At 36.3% G+C, this 19973-nt stretch overlaps 1 pseudogene; it reads left to right on the top strand.

Moving 5' to 3' along the window:
* The first annotated feature begins 15387 nt into the window (after positions 1–15387).
* LOC122890412 lies at positions 15388–17981 on the top strand (annotated as a pseudogene).
* The last annotated feature ends 1992 nt before the right edge of the window (positions 17982–19973 follow it).

The raw sequence follows: 19973 nt of genomic DNA, 5'->3' as shown, positions 1-19973 counted from the left end.
ATGGAAAAAGTTACTTTGAGCAAATGGAAACCATAAGAAAACTGGAGTAGCCATCTTTGTATCAGATAAAATAGACCTTAAAACAAAGACTAGATAAAAATACCAAGAGAATTACATAATGAATTACATAATGATAATATCAATCCAACACTAGAATATAACACTGGAAGATATTTATGCAGCCCACTTACAGCACCTAATAGGAGAAATAGACAGCAATACAATAAAGTAAGGAAATGCAATATCCCACTCCTATCAATGGATAGGTCACCCAGACAGAAAATTATTATGAAACATCAATCTTAAATGATATATTAGACCAGATGGACTAACAGATATCTACAGAACATTCTATCCAAAGGCAGCAGGTTTCCCGTTTTTCTCAAGTGCACGTAGGACACTTACCAAGATGGATCATATTTTAGATCACAAAACAAGTCTTAATACACTTAAGGCCACTGAAATCATACCAAGTATCTTTTCTAACCATAATGGTATAAAACTTACAGATCAATTACATGAAGAAAACTAGAAAATTCAGAATACATGGAGATTAAACACATACTACTGATTAAAGCATGTTTTTGGTCAAAAAAGAAATCAAAAGAGAAATATAATACCTGAGACAAACAGCATGAAGGCTTAACATGCCAGAAAGTTTCTGGGAAACAGAAAAAGCAGTTGAGTAAAGTTCATGAAAATAAATGACAACCTGAAGAAACAAGAAAAATCTCAAATAACAACCTAACTTCACATCTCAAGGAACTAGAAAAAGAACAAAGTCCCAAATTAGTACTAAGAAGAAAATAACACAGAGCAGAAATAAATGAAACAGAAAAAAATGTTAAAAGCTATATAAAATACCTCTCAGTGCAACTGCTGGATCAAAGGGTAGTTCTATTTTTAACTTTTTGAGGAATTTCCATATGCTGTCTAGAGTGGTTGCACCAGTTTGCCTTCCCACCAACATGTAAGAGGGTTCACCTTTCTTCACAACCTCACCAACACCTGTTGTTCCTTGTGTTGTTAATTTTAGCCATTCTGACAGGTGTAAGGCGATATCTTGTCATGGTTTTGATTTGTATTTCCCTGATGATGAGTTATGTTGAGAATCTTTTCATGTGTCCATTACCCATCTGGATGTCTTATTTGGGAAAATGTCCATTCGTGTCTTCTGCCCTTTTCTTAACTGTATTATTTATTTTGGGGGTGTTGAGTTTGGCAAATTCTTTATAGATTTTTTTTACTAATTCCTTATCAGATACATAATTTACAAATATCTTCTCCCAATCTGTAGGCTGTTTTTTTTTTTAATTTTGGTGTTTCCTTCATTCATAAAGAAGCTACTTATTTTGATGAAGTCCTAATAGTTCATTTTTGTTTGTTTCCCTTGCTTTTGGCAATGTGTCTAGTAAGAATTTTCTATGGTTGATATCAAAGAGGTTGCTGCCTGTGTTCTCCTCTAGGATTCTGACGGTTTCCTATCTAACATTTAGACCTTTTTTTTTTTTAAAGATTTTATTTATTTATTTGACAGAGAGAGATCACAAGTACGCAGAGAGGCAGGCAGAGAGAGAGGAAGGGAAGCAGGCTCCCTGCTGAGCAGAGAGCCCGATGCGGGACTCGATCCCAAGACCCTGAGATCATGACCTGAGCCGAAGGCAGCGGCTTAACCCACTGAGCCACCCAGGCACCCCATTTAGACCTTTCAAATACAGATTTGAAGGGGTACACGTATCCTGATGTTTATGGCAGCATTATAATGGCCACGCTATGGAGAGAGCCCAAATGTCCACCAACTGATGAATGGATAAAGGGTGTGTGTGTGTGTGCGCACACCTGTGTGTTTATGAGTATACATGCACACAATGGAATATTACTCAGTCATCAAAAAATGAAATCTTGTCATTTGCAATGACATGGATGGAGCTAGAGTGTATGATGCTAAGTGAAATAAGTAAGAGAAAGACAAATACCATATGATCTCATTCATATATGCAATTTAAGAAAGTGAACAGATGAACATATGGAAAAGGGCACAAGATAAAAAGGAGAGAAACAAACCACAAGAAACTCTTAACAATAGAAAACAAACTGAAGGTTGATGAAGAAGGAAGGGAGGGATGGGCTAGATGGTTGCTGACTATTAATGGTTGATGAGGGCACTTGTGATGAACAATGAGTATTTTATTTTTTTTAAGATTTTATTTATTTATTTGACAGAGAGAGATCACAAGCAGATGGAGAGGCAGGCAGAGAGGGAGATAGAGGGAAGCAGGCTCCCCGCTGAGCAGAGAGCCCGATCCGGGACTCGATCCCAGGACCCCGAGACCACGACCCGAGCCGAAGGCAGCGGCCTAACCCACTGAGCCACCCAGCCGCCCGAACACTGAGTATTGTATGTAAGTGACGAATCACTGACTTCTACTCCAGAAACCAACATTTCCCTGTATGTTCACTAACTAAAATTTAAGTTAAAAAAAAAAAACTATAGAAAAGATCAATAAAACTAAAAGCTTGTTCTTTAGAGAGATTCACCAAAAAAAGGACAAAATAAATTTGAAAAATAAAATAAATGTTATAACCAATACCACAGAAATACAAAGGATTATGAGAAACTACTATAGAAATTATATACCAACAAATTGGACAACAGAAGGGATAAATTCCTAAAACATAATATCTATCAAGACTGAGTCATGATGAAGTAGAAACTCTGAATAGGCCTTTTACTAATAAGAAGAGTGTATGGGAGGTGCCTGGGTGGCTCAGTGGGTTAAAGCCTCTGCCTTCAGCTCAGGTCATGATCTCAGGGTCCTGGGATCGAGCCCCACATAGGGCTCTCAGCTCCGTGGGGAGCCTGCTTCCTCCCCTCTCTCTCTCTGCCTACCTCTCTGCCTACTTGTGATCTGTCAAATGATTAAATAAATAAATCAAAAAAAAAAAAGAGTGTACGGTATGGTGACTAACATAATAAAATTTTTTAAAAAAGAAACTCATGGGGTACCAGGTGGTGGGTATTATAGAGGGCACGGCTTGCATGGAGCACTGGGTGTGGTGAAAAAATAATGAATAATGTTTTTCTGAAAATAAATAAATTGAGAAAAAAAATGTATAGAGTATTTTACCAGCACTTCCAGTTTGGGGGATCTCTTTCATAACAATACAAATGAAAATAAATCAAGTCATATAAAAAAAAAAAAAGAAACTCATGTTGTCTGATAAACAAAGTGTATTTATTGTAAAGGGGGTGATATGTAGTTACTGACATGACTAAGAGTTCAGCTGGAATTTGTTAAACTACTTTAAAAAACTTTTAATTTTATTATTATTTTTTAAAAATGCTGTATTAGTAGGGGGGAACCTCCCCCAAAACCAAAAGTCTAAGACCAGACAGCTTCCCTGGTACATTTTGCCAAACATTCAAAGAATTGGACCCATTCTTTTTCATACTCTTCCAAAAAATAGAAGAGAGAATCACCATATACTTATTTTATGGGATCAACAATATTCTGATGCCAAAACATGATAAATATATAAGAAAATTATAGGCCAATATACCATAATAAGATAGATGCAAAATTCTCAATAAAATATTTTTAAAAAACAATACACTATTATACAAGGATTATACAACACAAGTGATTTTTTATGGGACTAGAAGGAAGGTTCAGTATCTCTAAATCAGTCACTGTGAAACACCACATTAACAAAATAAAGTATAAAATTATATAATCATCTCAATAGATGCAAAAAAGCCTTTGACAATAATCTAACATTCATTTATGAAAAAAAAACTCTCAAAAAAGTGGGTAGAGAGGAGACGTACTTTGAAATAATAAAGGCTACATATGACAAGCCCACAGCTAACATCATGCTAAAGAGTGAAAAGCTGCAAGCCTTTTCTCTAAGATCAGGAACAAGAAGGAGATGCACACTCTTTCAACTTTTATTCAGCACAGTATTGGAAATCATAGCTGGAGCAGCTAAGAAAGAAAAATAAATATATAAAAGATATCCAAATCAGAAAGGAAGAAATAAAACTGTTACTATTTGCAGAAGACGCAATATTATATAGAGAAAAGCCTAAAGACTCCATCAAAAAACTATTAAAACTAATAAATGATTTCAGTAAAATTGCAAGATATAAAATCAATAGTTTAGAGATTCAAATATAAAACTCTGTGAGGAACTAAGGGGTATACTTGTGGACATTAGTCTTAGCACTAATTTTTTGGATTTAATGCAAAAGCAATGCAACAAAAGCAAAAGTAAACAAGTAGGACTACATCAAATGAAAAACTTTTGCCCAGCAAAGGAGACCATCAACAAAGGGAAAAGGAAACCTATCGATAGAACATATTGGCCAATCATACAGCTGATAAGGGGCTAATATCCAAATATGTAAATATAATTAAATAGAAAAAACACACAAGCAATTCAACTTCAAAAATGGGAAGAATATTTGAATAAACATTTTTTCAAAGATGACATAAGAGATGGCCAATCACACATGAAAAGACGCTCAACATCATTAATCATCAGGGAAATGCAAACTGAAATATCATCTCGCACATGTTAGAATGGCTATCATTAAAAAAGCAAGAAATAACTAGTGGCAAACGTAGAGAAAAATGAACCCTTGGTGCACTGTTGGTGGTCACGTAAACGTGCACTGCCGTGGTTACTACAGCATTTTTTACAAGAGCCCAGATATGAAAATGACCTAAGTGTCCATCAATGTATGAGTGAGGAACATGTGTAACAGTGAAAGTTTACTGAGCAATAAAAAAGAATAAGATTATGCCACTGCAACAACATGGATGGATCTCAAGGGCATGAGGCTAAGTAAGTGAAATAAGTCAGAGAGAGAATGGCAGTACCTTACCTCTGTGTGAAATGTTAGCAACTACAAAAAAGCCAAGGTCATAGGTACACAAAACAGAATGGCAGTTGCCAGAAGTAGGGAACTGAGAGAAATGTGTAAACTTTTTCCTTAAATACATAGAAAAAATGATTAAAAACAATGTGATTTATGTTGTTAGAAGTTAGGACAGTTGCCGTTGGTGGTGCAGGGGTGGGCAGCGAACGAAAGGGCTGGTGTGCTGGGAATTCTGCTTTGTTGTCCAAGTACTGATTACATGGATTTGTTCAGTTTGCGGAAACATATTAAGCTATACAGTCACGACATGTGCATTATTCTGTATGTATATTATAATTTAACAAAAAGTTCTTTAGAATGATAAAAAAATAAATAACACAAGTTTCGTGGCTAGTGAAGATGTTGAAGTGCTGAGAGGTCAGCATGTCCGGACAAAGTACAGACTCCTACAGGCTCCATCCTCCTGTCCCAACGCGTAGGTTCTAGATGGTTGTCACTGAGTTGTGTCTTTCGTGTTAAACTCCTCATCTAGCCCAGCTGTAAGATACAGTAAGTTCAAGATATCAGAGGTCAGGCTACCTCCCCAGTGTGGGAGCACGGACGTCCTCAGATAGGGTGAAAGAACCACTAGGGACCTGCTCAGCAATAGAGTGTTGAGCCAACATGAAGCAAAGTGTCAAAGAAAAAAACTGTGTTTCTCAAAAATGCAATCTAAATGCCCTTTGTTGGTAAAGGCAGGACTCTTTCAAGAACCTTCTCCCCATCTGCTTCACTTGAGGCATTAGGCGCCACCTGCTCACTCTTCCTATGCAGCACTCCAGAGAACAAGTATCTCCTAGAGGGGAGCTTTTAAGTCCTGTCTGATGCCCCAGATTTTGTGGCTGCCATCCAGGGGACAGCTCTGGATTGCCTGGCTCTGGAGGCCAAGAGGGTTGTGTTGCTGAGTCCCCTGAGGCTTCAACAACTGAAGGCAGTTCTCGGCAGGCCACCACTCCCAGTGCACCGGGCAGAGAGCAGACTGAAACCCACACCCAGTCTTTTTTTTGAGAAAGGGGCCTATTTACCTCGCCTGGAGCTTTGGCCGGAGGGACAGACAACTGCTTTGGCAACAATGGGCCCATGGAGTTGCGCTCAGGGCACAGAGGCTGGTGGATACAATCTGCATTCTCCCTCTGTCTCACCCCAGCTTCCTGCTGTCTCACAGAAAAGAGCTTATACTTTTGTGTGGCACCACAAGGTTTCCATCTGTCACCAGGACACACGTCTTTATCACCTGGCTCTGGTGGCTAAGAATATTCTCAGATCCCACAGAAGTATAACCAACAGAGAATACATACGTAAACAGCTACCACACCTGGGACCCAGCAGAGGCAACAGATTCAAGAGCTCAGTCTTTCTGTGAAAGAGGTCTTTTAATTGATCACCAAGCTGAACCGTGAGGGGGAAGACTTCTAAACACATACCTAAGGGCTGACTGCGACCCTCTCGAGAGCGCTCAGAGGACAAGATCACGATCTTCTCCCTTCTCCTCTGCTGTGCTTCAGCATGTCAGTATCTATTAGAGGGAAGGCTCTTTAACCTGTCTGATGTCCCAGTTTCTGCAGCCGCTGCCCAGGGGTGCCCCTTGATCACCTGGCTCTGGGGACCAGAGGGGCTCGCTCCTGGCCCCACAGGTCTGTGACAACTGGAAAGAAAGTTCTTGGCAGGCTACCCCACCTAGGGCCCTGCATAGACATCAGACTGAAATAAATATCCAGTATTTCAGGAAAAGAGGACTATTTGCTTATCCTGGAGCTTCATTCTCAGGCAAAAGCCAGCAGGGCTAGTGCTTATGGTTCAAACAGGACTGTATATATTTGCATAATTTAAAAACTCCTGCCCGAGAGTCTGGTTTCCAGTTATCCTGAATCTAGGTGCTGACTGAGATCCTCCCCCTTTGGGATGCTTGATAGATCTTGGCACAACTTCAACAACTGGGAGTTATTAAAAATAAATAGGTTGCTTCAATAATTAAAATTAAGAGGCTTATTTCTTGTATTTTTCATTTTAGCCATTCTGACAACTGTAAAGTGATCACTCATGGTGACTTTAATTTTGTAGTCCCGATGATGAGTGATGTTGATCATCTTGTCATGTGTCTGTTGGCGTATCATTTTGTCTTCCTTGGAAAGATATCTATTCAGACCCTCTATCCATTTTTAATTGGGTTATTTGGGGTTTGGGTATTATATAAGTTCTGTATATATTTTGGATACTAACCCCTTCTCGATATGTCAATTATAAATTTCTCCCATTCAGCAGGTTGCCTTTTTATTTTTTTGGTGGCTTCTTCACTGTGCAATACAGTTTTCTTTTGGTATAGTCCTGATAGTTTGTTTGCTTTTGTTTCCCTTGCCTGAGGAGACATATCTAGAAAAATGTGTCTATAGCCAATGTCAAAGAATTACTGCCTGTATTCTTCTAGGAATTTTATGGTTTCTGGTCTCACAGTTAGGTCTTTTATCCACTTTGAGTTTATTTTTGTGTATAGTGTAAGAAAGTGGTCTGGTTTCATTCTTTTGCATATAGCTCATGCACTGTTGGTGGGAATGTAAATTCATGCAGACACTGTGGAAAGCAGTATCAAAGTTCCTCAAAAATATTAAAAACAGAATTACCATATAGTCCAGTAATTCTACTACTGGCCATTTACCCAAAGAGTAGAAAAATGTTAATTTGAAATGATATATACATTTCCATGTTTTTGCAGCATTATTTACAATAGCCAAATTATGGAAGCAGCCCAAGAATCCACTGATAGAGGAATGGGTAAAGAAGATGTGGCATATAACTCATCCAAAAAAAAAAAAAAAAAAGAATAAAATGTTACTGTTGACAACAACATAGATGGACTTAGAGGATATAATGCTAAGGAAAATAAGTCAGTTAGAGAAAGATAAACACCATATGATTTTACTCGTAAGTAAAATTAAAGAAACAAAACAAATGAACAGGGGAAAAAAAGACAAACCAAAAATATTGTTAAACATGAACAAATATAGTTGCTAGTGGGGAGGTGGCAGAGGACGGGTAAAATAGGTAAAGGGGATTAAGAGTCTATTGATCTGGATGAGCATGCAGAAACTACAGAATTGTTGAATTGTTATATTGTACATCTGAAATTAATATCACATTGTATTAATTATACTTGAATAAAACAAGACTTTTTTAAAAAGCAAATCTGAAAAGAAAATGTTTGAGAGGCAATCAAGGAATAGGCAGGGGTTGAAAAATAAGATTTATCCTACATGAGGCCACTCCTTCAAGACTGGGAGAGGTAGATGTTTCATCTAATGTACAGAAACCAACACAGAACCAATCATAATGAAGAAACGAAGGAATATCCTCCTTAAATTAAAGAACAAAATAAAATCTCAGGAAAAAATCTTAGTGACGCCGAGATAAGGCATTTACTTGACAGAGTTCAATGTAATGGTCATAAAAATGCTCAAAGAGGGACGCCTGAGTGGCGCAGTTGGTTGGACGACTGCCTCCGGCTCAGGGCGTGATCCTGGAGTCCCGGGATCGAGTCCCACATCAGGCTCCCAGCTCCATGGGGAGTCTGCTTCGCTCTCTGACCTTCTCCTCGCTCATGCTCTCTCTCACTGTCTCTCTCAAATAAATAAATAAAATCTTTAAAAAAAAATGCTCAAAGAACTCAAGAGAGGACTAGATAAGCAGAGTGAGAAATTCAACAAAGATAAAATATCTAAAAATGTAATAAACAGAAGTCACAGAAGAATACAATAACTGTACTGAAAAATGCACTACAGCAGTTCAGTAGCAGACTAGATGCAGCAGATGAAAAGATAGGTCTACTCAACACGTAGCAGTGGAGTTCAGAGCAACGTAAAGGAAAAGAATGAAAAAAAGTGAAAACATGGGACATCAAGTGTACTCACAACCACATTACAGTTGTGTCAGGAGAAATGAGGAAAGGGGGCAAAAATCTTATCAGAAGGAATCATGGCCACAGATTGCCTAACCTAAGAAAAAAATACACACCCAGATCCGGAAAGCCCAGAGAGTTCCAAATAAGAGGAACCCAAGGGGACCCATGCAAAGACACATGATAGTTAAAATATCACAAGTTAAATACAAGGAGAAAGTATGAGAAGCAGTAAGAAAAAAAAAATAACTTCCTATATACAAGGACGATCACATAAGATTATAAGCAGAGTTTTCAGCAGTAATGTTTTAGGCTAAATGTGAGGGAAACAATATTCAAAGTACTAAAAGGAAAAAAAAATCCAATCAAGAATATATCCATTAAAAACATCATACAAAGTTGAAGGAGACAAAGTTTCCTGCACAAGCCAAAATCACAAGAGTGCAACAGCAGTAGTCTGGCCTTATAAGAAATGTTAAAGGAACTTTTTTTTTTTTTAGATTTTATTTATTTTATTTGACAGAGAGAGAGAGATCACAAGTAGTCAGGGAGGCAGGCAGTGAGGGGGGGGGGCGGCGCAGGGAAGCAGGCTCCCCGCTGAGCAGAGAGCCCAATGTGGGGCCGATCCCAGGATCCTGGGATCATGACCCGAGCTGAAGGCAGAGGCTTTAACCCACTGAGCCACCCAGGCGCCCCTTAAAGGAACTTCTTTAAGCTGAAAAGAAAGAGTAAAAATTAGTGAGAAGAAAATATATGAATATATAAATCTCACTAGTAAATATATAAATTGGTAGTACATTAATCACTTATACAGCTGGTAAAAAGGTTAAAAGTAAAAGTAGAGAAACAACTATTGCTACAGTAATTTATCAATGGATACACAAGTTAAAAAATATGAAATATGTCAAAATTTATGTGTAGTGTGAGTACAAATGTAGACCTTTTAAATATATTCAAGCTTATGCTCTTATCAACTTATTCATTACAACTGGTATCAGAGAAATACAAAGGGTATTTATTATTATTATTATTAATAATTACTTAATATAATTATTAATTATAAGAAATTATTTGCTGACAAGTTTAAAAATCTAGGGAAAAATGGACAAATTCCTAAAAACATACAACATACCAAGACTGAACCAGGAAGGATAGAATATCTGAATATGTCAATCACCAGCTAGGAGATTCAATCACTATTAATAAACCTCCAAAGAGGAATACCTGAATGGCTCAGTTGGTTAAACATCTGACTCTTGATTTTGGCTCAGGTCATGATCTCAGGGTTGTGAGGTTCACCCCTATGTTGGGCTCTGCACTGGGCAGGGAGCCTGCTTAAGATTCTCTCTCTTGGGGTGCCTGGGTGGCTCAGTGGGTTGAAGTTCTGCCTTCGGCTCAGGTCATGATCTGAGGGTCCTCGGATCAAGCCCCGTGTCCTGTGTCAGGCTCTCTGCTCAGCAGGGAGCTCTCTCTCTGCTACCTCTCTCTGCTTACTTGTGATCTCTGCTGTCAAAAGAATAACTAAAATCTAAAAAAAAAAAAATTCTCTCTCCCTCTCCCTCTGTCCTTTCTCCCCTCATACAACAAAAACAAAAACAAAGAAACAAATCTACAAAGAAACAAAAGTCAAGGACCAAATGATCTCACTGGTGCATTTTACCGAACACTTAAGAAAGAATAACAATCCTTCTCAAACTAGTCTAAAAACTGAAGAGGAGGGATTGCTTCCAAACTCATTTTATGAGGCCAGGATTACATGATACCAAAAGGACAAGGAAAGAAATTACAGGAAATTTACAGGAAAATTATAGGGAAAGGAAAATTACAGGGAAAAATTCATGATGAGCATAGAAGAAAAGATCATCAACAAAATATCAGTAAACCAAATTTAACACTACATATGAACAATCAAGACCATTCAGGGATGCAAGAATAATTCAACACCTGTAAATCAATCAATAGGATAGTCCACATTAGCAAAATGAAGTATTAAAATTATGAGTATCTCAATTAATGGAGAAAAATCATTTGACAAAATTCAACATCCTTCCATAATAAAAAGTCTAAAGAAAGTAAGTGTAAGGGGAATATACTTCATCAAAATAAACACTATATGTGAGGAGGCCACAACTAATACCATCCTCAGTGGTGAAAAGCTGGTAGCTTTTCTTTTAAGATCAGTAACAAGATAAGAATGTTCATATGCACCACTTGTATTTCATATATTTGGAAGTCTTAACTGAAGCAACTAGCCAAGAATCAAAAGACATTCAAACTGGAAATGAAGTAAAATTGTCACCATTGCAGGGACATGACGATACATAAGGAAAACCCTAAGGATTCTGTCAATTAGCTGTTAGGGTGAATAAACAAATTCAATAAAGTTTCAGGGTAAAAAAATCCATACATCCAAGTATGTTGCATTTCTTTACACTAATAATTAATTATCAGAAAGAATTTAATAAAGTAATCCCTTTTATAATTTCATGAACAAGAATAAAATTCCTATGAATAAATTAAAACAAGTAAGTGAAATACCTGTACATTGATAACTGTAAGACATTAATGAGTGTTATAGAAGACACGAGTAAATAGAAAGACATAACTTACTCATGGATTGGAGAAATTATTATTAAAATGTTTATATTACCCAAAACAATAAACCAACATAACAGCCATGTAATTCTTTTTTTGTTGTTGTTTTTTGTTTTTTTGTTGTTTTGTTTTGTTTTCAGCCATGTAATTCTTATGAAAATTCCCAAGCAAGTTCCAGAGAAGAATCCTAAAATTTGTGTGGAATTTAAAAACCCTGAACAATCAAAACAATGTTGAGAAAGAACAAAGGTGAAATCACATGCCCTGATTTCACACTGTATTGTGAAGCTATATTAGTCAAAATAGGATTATATTGACAAAAAAAATCAGATTCACAATTAATGGAATAGAGTGGAAGGCCTGGAAATAAATCTATACATAGATGGTCAATTAACACGCAAAGGGCCCAAGAATTTATTCTGGGGGAGAGCCTGGGTTGTGGCTCAGTTGGTTAAACACATCCAACTCTTGATTTCGCTCAGGTCATGATCTCAGGGTACTGAGCCCCATATCAGGCTCCCTGCTCAGTGCAGAGTCTGCTTATGCTTCTCTCCTTATTCCTCTCCTTGCACTCTCATGCTCTTAAATAAATAAATAAACAAAATCTTTTTTAAATGGAATTTACTCCAGGGATGCAATGATGGCTCAATGATGGTTCATACAAGTGAAATCATATGGTATATGTCTTCCTCTGACTGCCTTATTTCACTTAGCATAATACTCTAGCTCCATCCACATTATTGTAAATGTCAAGATTTCATTCTCCTTATGGCCCAGAGGATACAAAAATACTGATTTGAAAGGATACCTGCACCCCAACATTTATAGCAACATTATACAACAATAACCAAAAATAGGGAAGAAGCCCAAATGTCCATTGACTAATCAATGGATAGGGAAGATGTGGTATGTGTGTGCACGTGTGTATTACTATGCAATAAAAAAGAAAATAAAGATATAAATATATGTGGTGATGGATGATAATTAGACCTATTATGGTGAGCCTTTCACAATATTTACATAAGTCAATGTGTTGTACATCTGAAACTAATATACCCCAATGTAAAAAGGAAAAAAAGAAAGTAAAAATTCCTAGTATGCAAACAAAATGTATGTAAACAAAATCTATACAATATAAACAAATTTTGTTTAGTAGTGTAATATTATACAATATAGTACAGTAAAATATGCTCAATATGTACACATGATGACCAGTCCAAGAATTGCAAGATGAATACATTAATAAATTAAAGGAGGAAATAATATGTGATTATCTCTAAGTAGATAAAAAATTAAATCAACACTTAGTAATGATAAAAACGTTTGGTAATAGTATTGTCATGTGATGAGTATTTTCTGAGACCTATAGCAATTATAGTTAATGGTGAATATTAGATTTCTTTTTTTTTTTTAATAGTCAGGTGTAACATAAAAATGCTTACTCCTTCTGCTACCATTTAACACTACTAGGGGTTCTAGCCATGTGTCAAAACAAAAGAAATAAAAGGTCAAATGATTATGGAAAAAAAACAAAGCTGTTCTAACTTGCGAAATATAGAAATTATGAAAATAGAAAAGATAGGCATATTTTCAAATAAATTATTATTATTCCTTTTTTTAATTTTCAAAGTAATATTCCTTTACTGGTCCCCTAGGCTTCTTTTTTTTTATTGTGTTATGTTTGTCACCATAAAATACTTCATTAGTTTTTGATGCAGTGTTCCAAGATTCATTTTTTATGTACAACACTCAATGCTCCCAGAGCAATCTATACTTTCAATGCCATCCTGATCATAATAACAGCAAAATTTTTCAGTGTTGGGACAAAGAATCCTAAAATTTGTATGGAACCAGAGAAGACTCCAAATCACTAAGGAAATGTAGAAGAAGATAAATAGGGCTGGGGGTATCACGTTGCCTGATTTCAAGATTTACTACAAAGCTGTGATCACCAAGACAGCATGGTACTGGCCCCAAAACAGATACACAGACCAATGGAATAGAGTAGGGTGCCCAGCTATGGACCCTCTATGGTCAAATTATTTGACTCTATGGCCAAATAATCTTTGATGAAGCAGGAAAAAATATCCAGTGGTAAAAAAGACAGTCTCTTCAATAAATGGTGCTGTGAAAATTGGACAGCTATGTATAGAAGAATGAAACTCGACTGTTCTCTTACACCATATACAAAGATAAACTCAAAATGGATGAAAGACATCAATGTGAGACAGGAAGCTATCAAAATCCTAGAGGAGAACATAGGCAAGTAACCTCTTCAACATTGGCCACAGCAACTTCTTTCAAGACATGTCTCCAGGGGTGCCTTGGTGGCTCAGTTGGTTAAGCCTCTGCCTTCAGCTCAGTCGTGATCCTAGGGTCCTGGGATTAAACCTTGTATCAGCCTCTCAGCTCAGCCCAGAGCCTGCTTCCCCTTCTCTCTCTGCCTGCCTCTCTGCCTACTTGCGTTCTCTCTCTGTCAAATAAATAAATAAAATCTTTTAAAAAAAAGATATGTCTCCAAAGGCAAAGGAAACAAAGGTGAAAATGAACTTTTGGGACTTCATCAAGATTAAAAGTTTCTGCACAGCAAAGGAAACAGCCAACAAAACAAAGAGGCAACCCACGGAATGGGAGAAGATATTTGCAAATGACACTACAGACAAAGGGCTGATATCCAAGATCTATAAAGAACTCCTCAAAATCACCACTCAAAAAAACAGATAATCATGTTTAAAAATGGGCAGAAGACATGAACAGACACTTCTCCAAAGAAGACATACAAATGGTTAACAGACACATGGAAAAAGTTCATCATTAGCCATCAGGGGGATTCAAATCAAAATCACATTGAAATACCACTTTACACCAGTTAGAATGGCCAAGATTAACAAGACAGTAAACAATAAGTGTTGGAGAGGATGTGGAGAAAGGGGAAACCTCTTACACTGTTTGGGTGGGAATGCACTGTTGGTGCAGCCACTTTGGAAAACAAAATTTGGATTCCTTAAAAAATTAAAAATAGAGCTACCCTATGACCCAGCAATAGCACTACTGGGTATTTACCCCAAAATTATAGATGTAGTGAAAAGAAGGGCCATATGTACCCTAATATTCATAGCAGCAATGGCCACAATTGCCAAACTGTGGAAAGAACCAAGATGCCCTTCAATGGATGAATGGATAAAGATATGGTCCATATATACTATGGAATATTACACCTCCATCAGAAAAGATGAATATCCAACTTTTGTATCAACACAGACAGGACTGGATGAGATTATGCTGAGTGAAATAAGTCAAGCAGAGAGAGTCAATTATCATATGGTTTCACTTACTTGTGGAGCATAAGGAATATGCTCCATTAAGGAGCATAATGGAAGACATTAGGAGAAGGAAAGGAAAAGTGAGTTGGGGGAAATTGGAGGAGGAGATGAAGCATGAGAGACTGTGGACTCTGAGAAACAAACTGAGGGGTTGGCAGGGGAGGAGTGTGGTATAGGTCAGCCTGGCAGGGGGTGCTAAGGAGGGCACATATTAAAAAAAAAAAAGGAGGGCATGTATTGCATGGAGTACTGGGTGTGTGCATAAACAGTGACCAATAAAATAAAATAAAATAAACTACAAGTTAGTTCTTTGAAAGATAAAGACAAGTGACAAAACTTTTAGCTTGACTAACCAAGGAAAAAAGCCATAAGACCTAAATCAATAAAATATAAGTGAAAAAGGAAATAATACCACTGATATAACAGAAAACAAAGTAAAATAAGTATAGTAAGAGACTTCCAACCTAGAAGAAATGGAAAAGTTCTTAGAAACACACAAACTACTAAAACTGACTTGGAAGAAATAGAAAATCTGGATTAACCAATTACTAGTAAGAAGATTCAGTAATCAGAAAGGAACCAAAGGGAAAAGCCCAGGATTAGATGTCTTCAATTATGAATGTCACCAAACATTTAAAGAATAATGCAGCTCAATCAAAATGGCAGTAGGAAGAGCCTGTGCTCACTTATGTCCACAGACACGCTGAGGCTGCAACTATATACAGAATTCTCTCTGAAAACAATGTGAAAACTAATGTAACAGCCAATCTAAAGCAAAAGATATAAAAAGAAATCCATATAAAGAAGGACAGAAGTGACAGAGAAAGGATCTGGTTGGACTGCCCAGTGAAGCAATCCACAAGGAGGGATATCATGGTACAGGTGTCCTCTCTCAGAAAAAGGGGGTTAAGCCATGTATTGAGCAACATCTGGCCTGACGCCTTCACCAGAAAGATATGCCTCCACATGTCTGTCCTTAAAAATCAGTGGAACTCTGGGAGAGTGGGAGGGGCTATACGAAATCAAGACTGCCCTTAAAGGGTCCACATACAAACTCACAATCTCCAAGATCCAGCACAGAGGTGGAAGATCAAAATCATACAGACAGAAAGTAGAATGGAGGTAGCCAGGGCCTGGGAAGAGAGGATCAGAGGAGGTGCTGTTTAGTAGGTCTAGTCTCGGTTTTGCAGGATGATGAGTCCTGGATATGGATGATGGCAATGGTTACAGAATGATATAACTTAATACAACTGAACTATACACTTAAAAGTAGCTAAAATATTAAATTTTGTGTGTATTTTACCATAATAAAAAAATGAAGAAAACAAAAAAGCACCTGGGTCATACCTGAAGGTGATTTATTGACTAGTTTTATGGACAGTGCCTAAGGCACAGAGTTTGTAGGAACTTTGTTCGGAAAAAAGAGCTTGTGAATGGAAACAAAAGGAAAGCTGAAATAGCAACATTTCCAACAAGATAGATTTTAAAATAAAGACTGTAACAAGAAACAGAAAAAACATTACATAATAATAAAGGTATCAATCCAACAAAAGGATATAACAATTGTAAATATCTATGCACCTAACATAGGAGCACCAAAATACATAAAACAATATTAACAGACACAAATGGAAAAGTTGACAGTAATATAATAATAGTAAGGGACTCTAACACTCTGCTTACATCAATGGAGAGATTAACCAAGTAGAAAATCAAGATGGAAACAGTGGCTTTGAAGGACACACAAGACTACATGGAATTAACAGATAAAAACAGAACATTCTAACCCAAAACAGAAAAATAAAATTTTTTCCAGTACACAAAATATTCTCCAGGATAGATCACCTGTTAGTTAGGCCACAAGAAAATTCTCAATAAATATAAGATTGAGATTATATCAAGCATATTTCCCAATGAAATAAGCATGACATTAGAAATTAATTACAAGGGAAAAACCAAGAAAAAACACCAACACATGGAGACTAAACAACATTCTACTAAATAGCCAATGGCTCAAATGAAAAAAAAAGAGAAAAAATTAAATACCCAGAAACAAGTGAACATGAAAACACATTTCAAAACCTAAGGGACACTGCAAAAACAATTCTAAGAGGAAAGTCTATAGTAATACAGGCCAACCTCAAAAAACAAGAAACTTCTCAAATAAATAATTAACCTTACACCTAAAGGCACTAGAAAAGGAAGAACAAACAAAGTCTAAATTTAGTAGAAGGAAGGAAATAATAACAATTAGAGAAGAAATAAAGGAAATAGAGGCTGGGGGAAAAAACACCAAGAGGTTTTCTTTGAAAAGATGAACAAAATCAATAAACCTTTAGCCAGATCATCAAGAAAGAAGACAAGACTCAACTATATGAAGAAATAAAAGAACATTAAAATTAATATTACAGTAGTATGAAGGATTATAAGATACTATTACAAACAATTATATACATACACACATACATAAGCAAACAAGCCTTCAAAATGTCAAGAAGTAAAAATGTCCTTATTTGCAGATGACATGATATAAACATAGAAAACCATAAAGACTCTACCAAATAACTATTAGAATTAATACAGGAATTTAGTAAAGTTGCAGGATACAAAATTAATATATAAAATCCCACTGTATTTCTATACATTAATAATGAAATATGAAAAAAGAAATGAAAAAAATCTCATTTACCATCACATAAAAAGAATATTAAAATATTTAAGAATAAATTTAACCAAGGAGGTGAAAGACAGTGCTCTGGAAAAATATGATATTGATGAAAGTAATCTAATAAAACACAAATCTATGGGAATATATGTCATATCTGTGGATTAGAATATTGTTTAACTGCTCATTCCATCTGATGCAATCCACAGATTTGATGCAATCCCTAGCAAAATACCAATATTACTTTTCACAGAACTAGAACAAATAATCCTAAAATTTGTATAAAACCACAGAGGATCCCTACTAGCCAAAATGGCCTTGGGAAATAAGAACAAAACTGGAGGCACCACAATCTTAGATTACAAAGTATACTACTAAGTGAGCCCTGTGCAGCCCAAGCTCATTAAGCTGGCCAAGGTCACCAAGATGCTGGGCAGGGCCGGCGTGCAGAGATAGTGCGCACAGGTGTATATGGAGTTCATGGACCACATGAGCTGCTTTATCATCCACAGTGTGAAAGTCCCTCTGTGTGAGGACAACATGCTCACTTTATAGGAGTCAGAGTGAGAAGCTCAGGGGCTGCGGTGAACTTGGGGCTGGGTCCTGGATATTTGGGTCAACTGCTTGGCTGACAGAGATGATCTGCAATTGTTAACAAAGTATACTACAGAACTGTAGTTATCAAAACTGTGTGGTACTCTCACGAAACAGCTATAGATCAATGAAACAGAATAGGGGGCCCAGAAATAAAACCCTTACATGGTGAGTTAATTTATAACAAAGGAAACAAGAATATATAGTGGAAAAAAGACAGTTCCTTCAATAAATGGTGCTACGCAAACTGAACAGCTAATGCAAAAGACTGAAACCGGACAACTCTCCTACATGATATAAAAAATAAACTAAAAACAAATTAAATACATGAATGTAAGACCTGAAACCATAAAACTCCTAAAAAAAAAAAAAAGGTAGTAATCTCTTGTACATCTGTTTTAGGAATATTCTTTTGGAACTGGATCCTCAGCCAATGCAATAAAAACAAAAATAAACAACTGTGACTACATCAAAGTAAAATGTTTTAGTACAGAAAAGGAAATAATCAACAAAATTAAAAGATGACCTACTGAATGAGAAGAGATATCTGCAAATAACATATCTGATAAAGTATTAATATCCAAATAAATGAAGTATTCATACAACTCAACAGTGAAAATCCCCAAACAACTTGATTAAAAACTGGGCAGAGAATCTGAAAATATATTTTTTAAAAGAACACCTATAACAGCCAACAGACACATGAAAAGATATGCAATGCAAATCAAAACCACAATGAGATCACCTCTAACCTGTCAGAATGCTAGTATTTAAAAAAGAAATAACACGTGTTGGGCAGGATTTGGAGAAAAGGAAACCCTCAGGCACTGTTGGTAACAATGTAAACTGGTGCGGGAGTTGAAGGTCCCTCAAAGGCAGTATAAAGGTCCCTCAAAAATTAGAAGTGGAAATACCATAAAATCCACCCAATCTATTTCTGGATATTTGTCTGAAGAAAACAAAAACACTAATTAAAAAAGATACACATGCCTTTATGTTCATTGTGACATTATCTAAGTAGCTAAGATATATAAACAACCTGTGTCCATCAGTAGATCAATGGATAAAGATAAGGTACACACACACACACACACACACACACACACACACAGGAATATGACTCATCCCTAAAAAGGAATAAAATCTTGCCACTTTTAATTATATAGATGGACCTGAGGGTATTATCAAATGACTTACGTCCAGAGAAAGACACATGCCATGTGATTTCACTTTTATGTGGTATCTGAAGTACAAAACCAACAAAAGAAACCAACTGAAGACAGAATCACAGATTCAGGAGACTGTTGGTTACCAGAGGGTAAAGGGGTGGGAGATGAAAAAAAAATACATAAAGAGGATTAAGAGGTAAAAACATTCAGTTATAAAATAAGTCAGTCACAGGTAAGGTACTACATAGGTCAATATAGTCAATAATATTGACAATATAGTCAATAATATTGAAATAATTTTGTATGTTGACAAATAGCAACTAGACTTATTGTGGTGACCATTTTGTAATGTATAAAAGTGTCATATCACTATGAGGTACAACCTGAAACTAATAGGGTATTGTATGTCAATTTTATTTCAATTGAAAAATAAACAAAAAGGAAACAGTTTCTTTTCTAAATGTTCCCGTAAAATTGTGCAGGGTTGCAGATTGGATAAAACAACAGGACCTGTCCATATGCTGTCTACAAGAGACACATTTGGAGCCTAAAAATACATCCAGACTGAAAATGAAGGGATGGAGAAGCATCTTTCATGCCAGTGGATCTCAAAAGAAAGTGGGGTAGCAATTCTCATATCAGATAAATTAGATTTTAAACCAAAGACTGTAGTCAGAGATACAGAAGGACACTACATCATTCCTAATAGCATCAAAATAACAAAATACTTAGGAATAAAGTTAGCCAAGGAAGTGAAATATGTGTAATGTAAATTACAAGACTTTATTGAACATAATCAAGGGCACAAATAAAAAGG

Source organism: Neovison vison, chromosome 11 (assembly GCF_020171115.1).
Source record: "Neovison vison isolate M4711 chromosome 11, ASM_NN_V1, whole genome shotgun sequence".
NCBI lineage: Eukaryota > Metazoa > Chordata > Mammalia > Carnivora > Mustelidae > Neogale > Neogale vison.
Note: the sequence above shows the minus strand (reverse complement) of the source record. Positions and strands in the feature narration are given on the sequence as shown.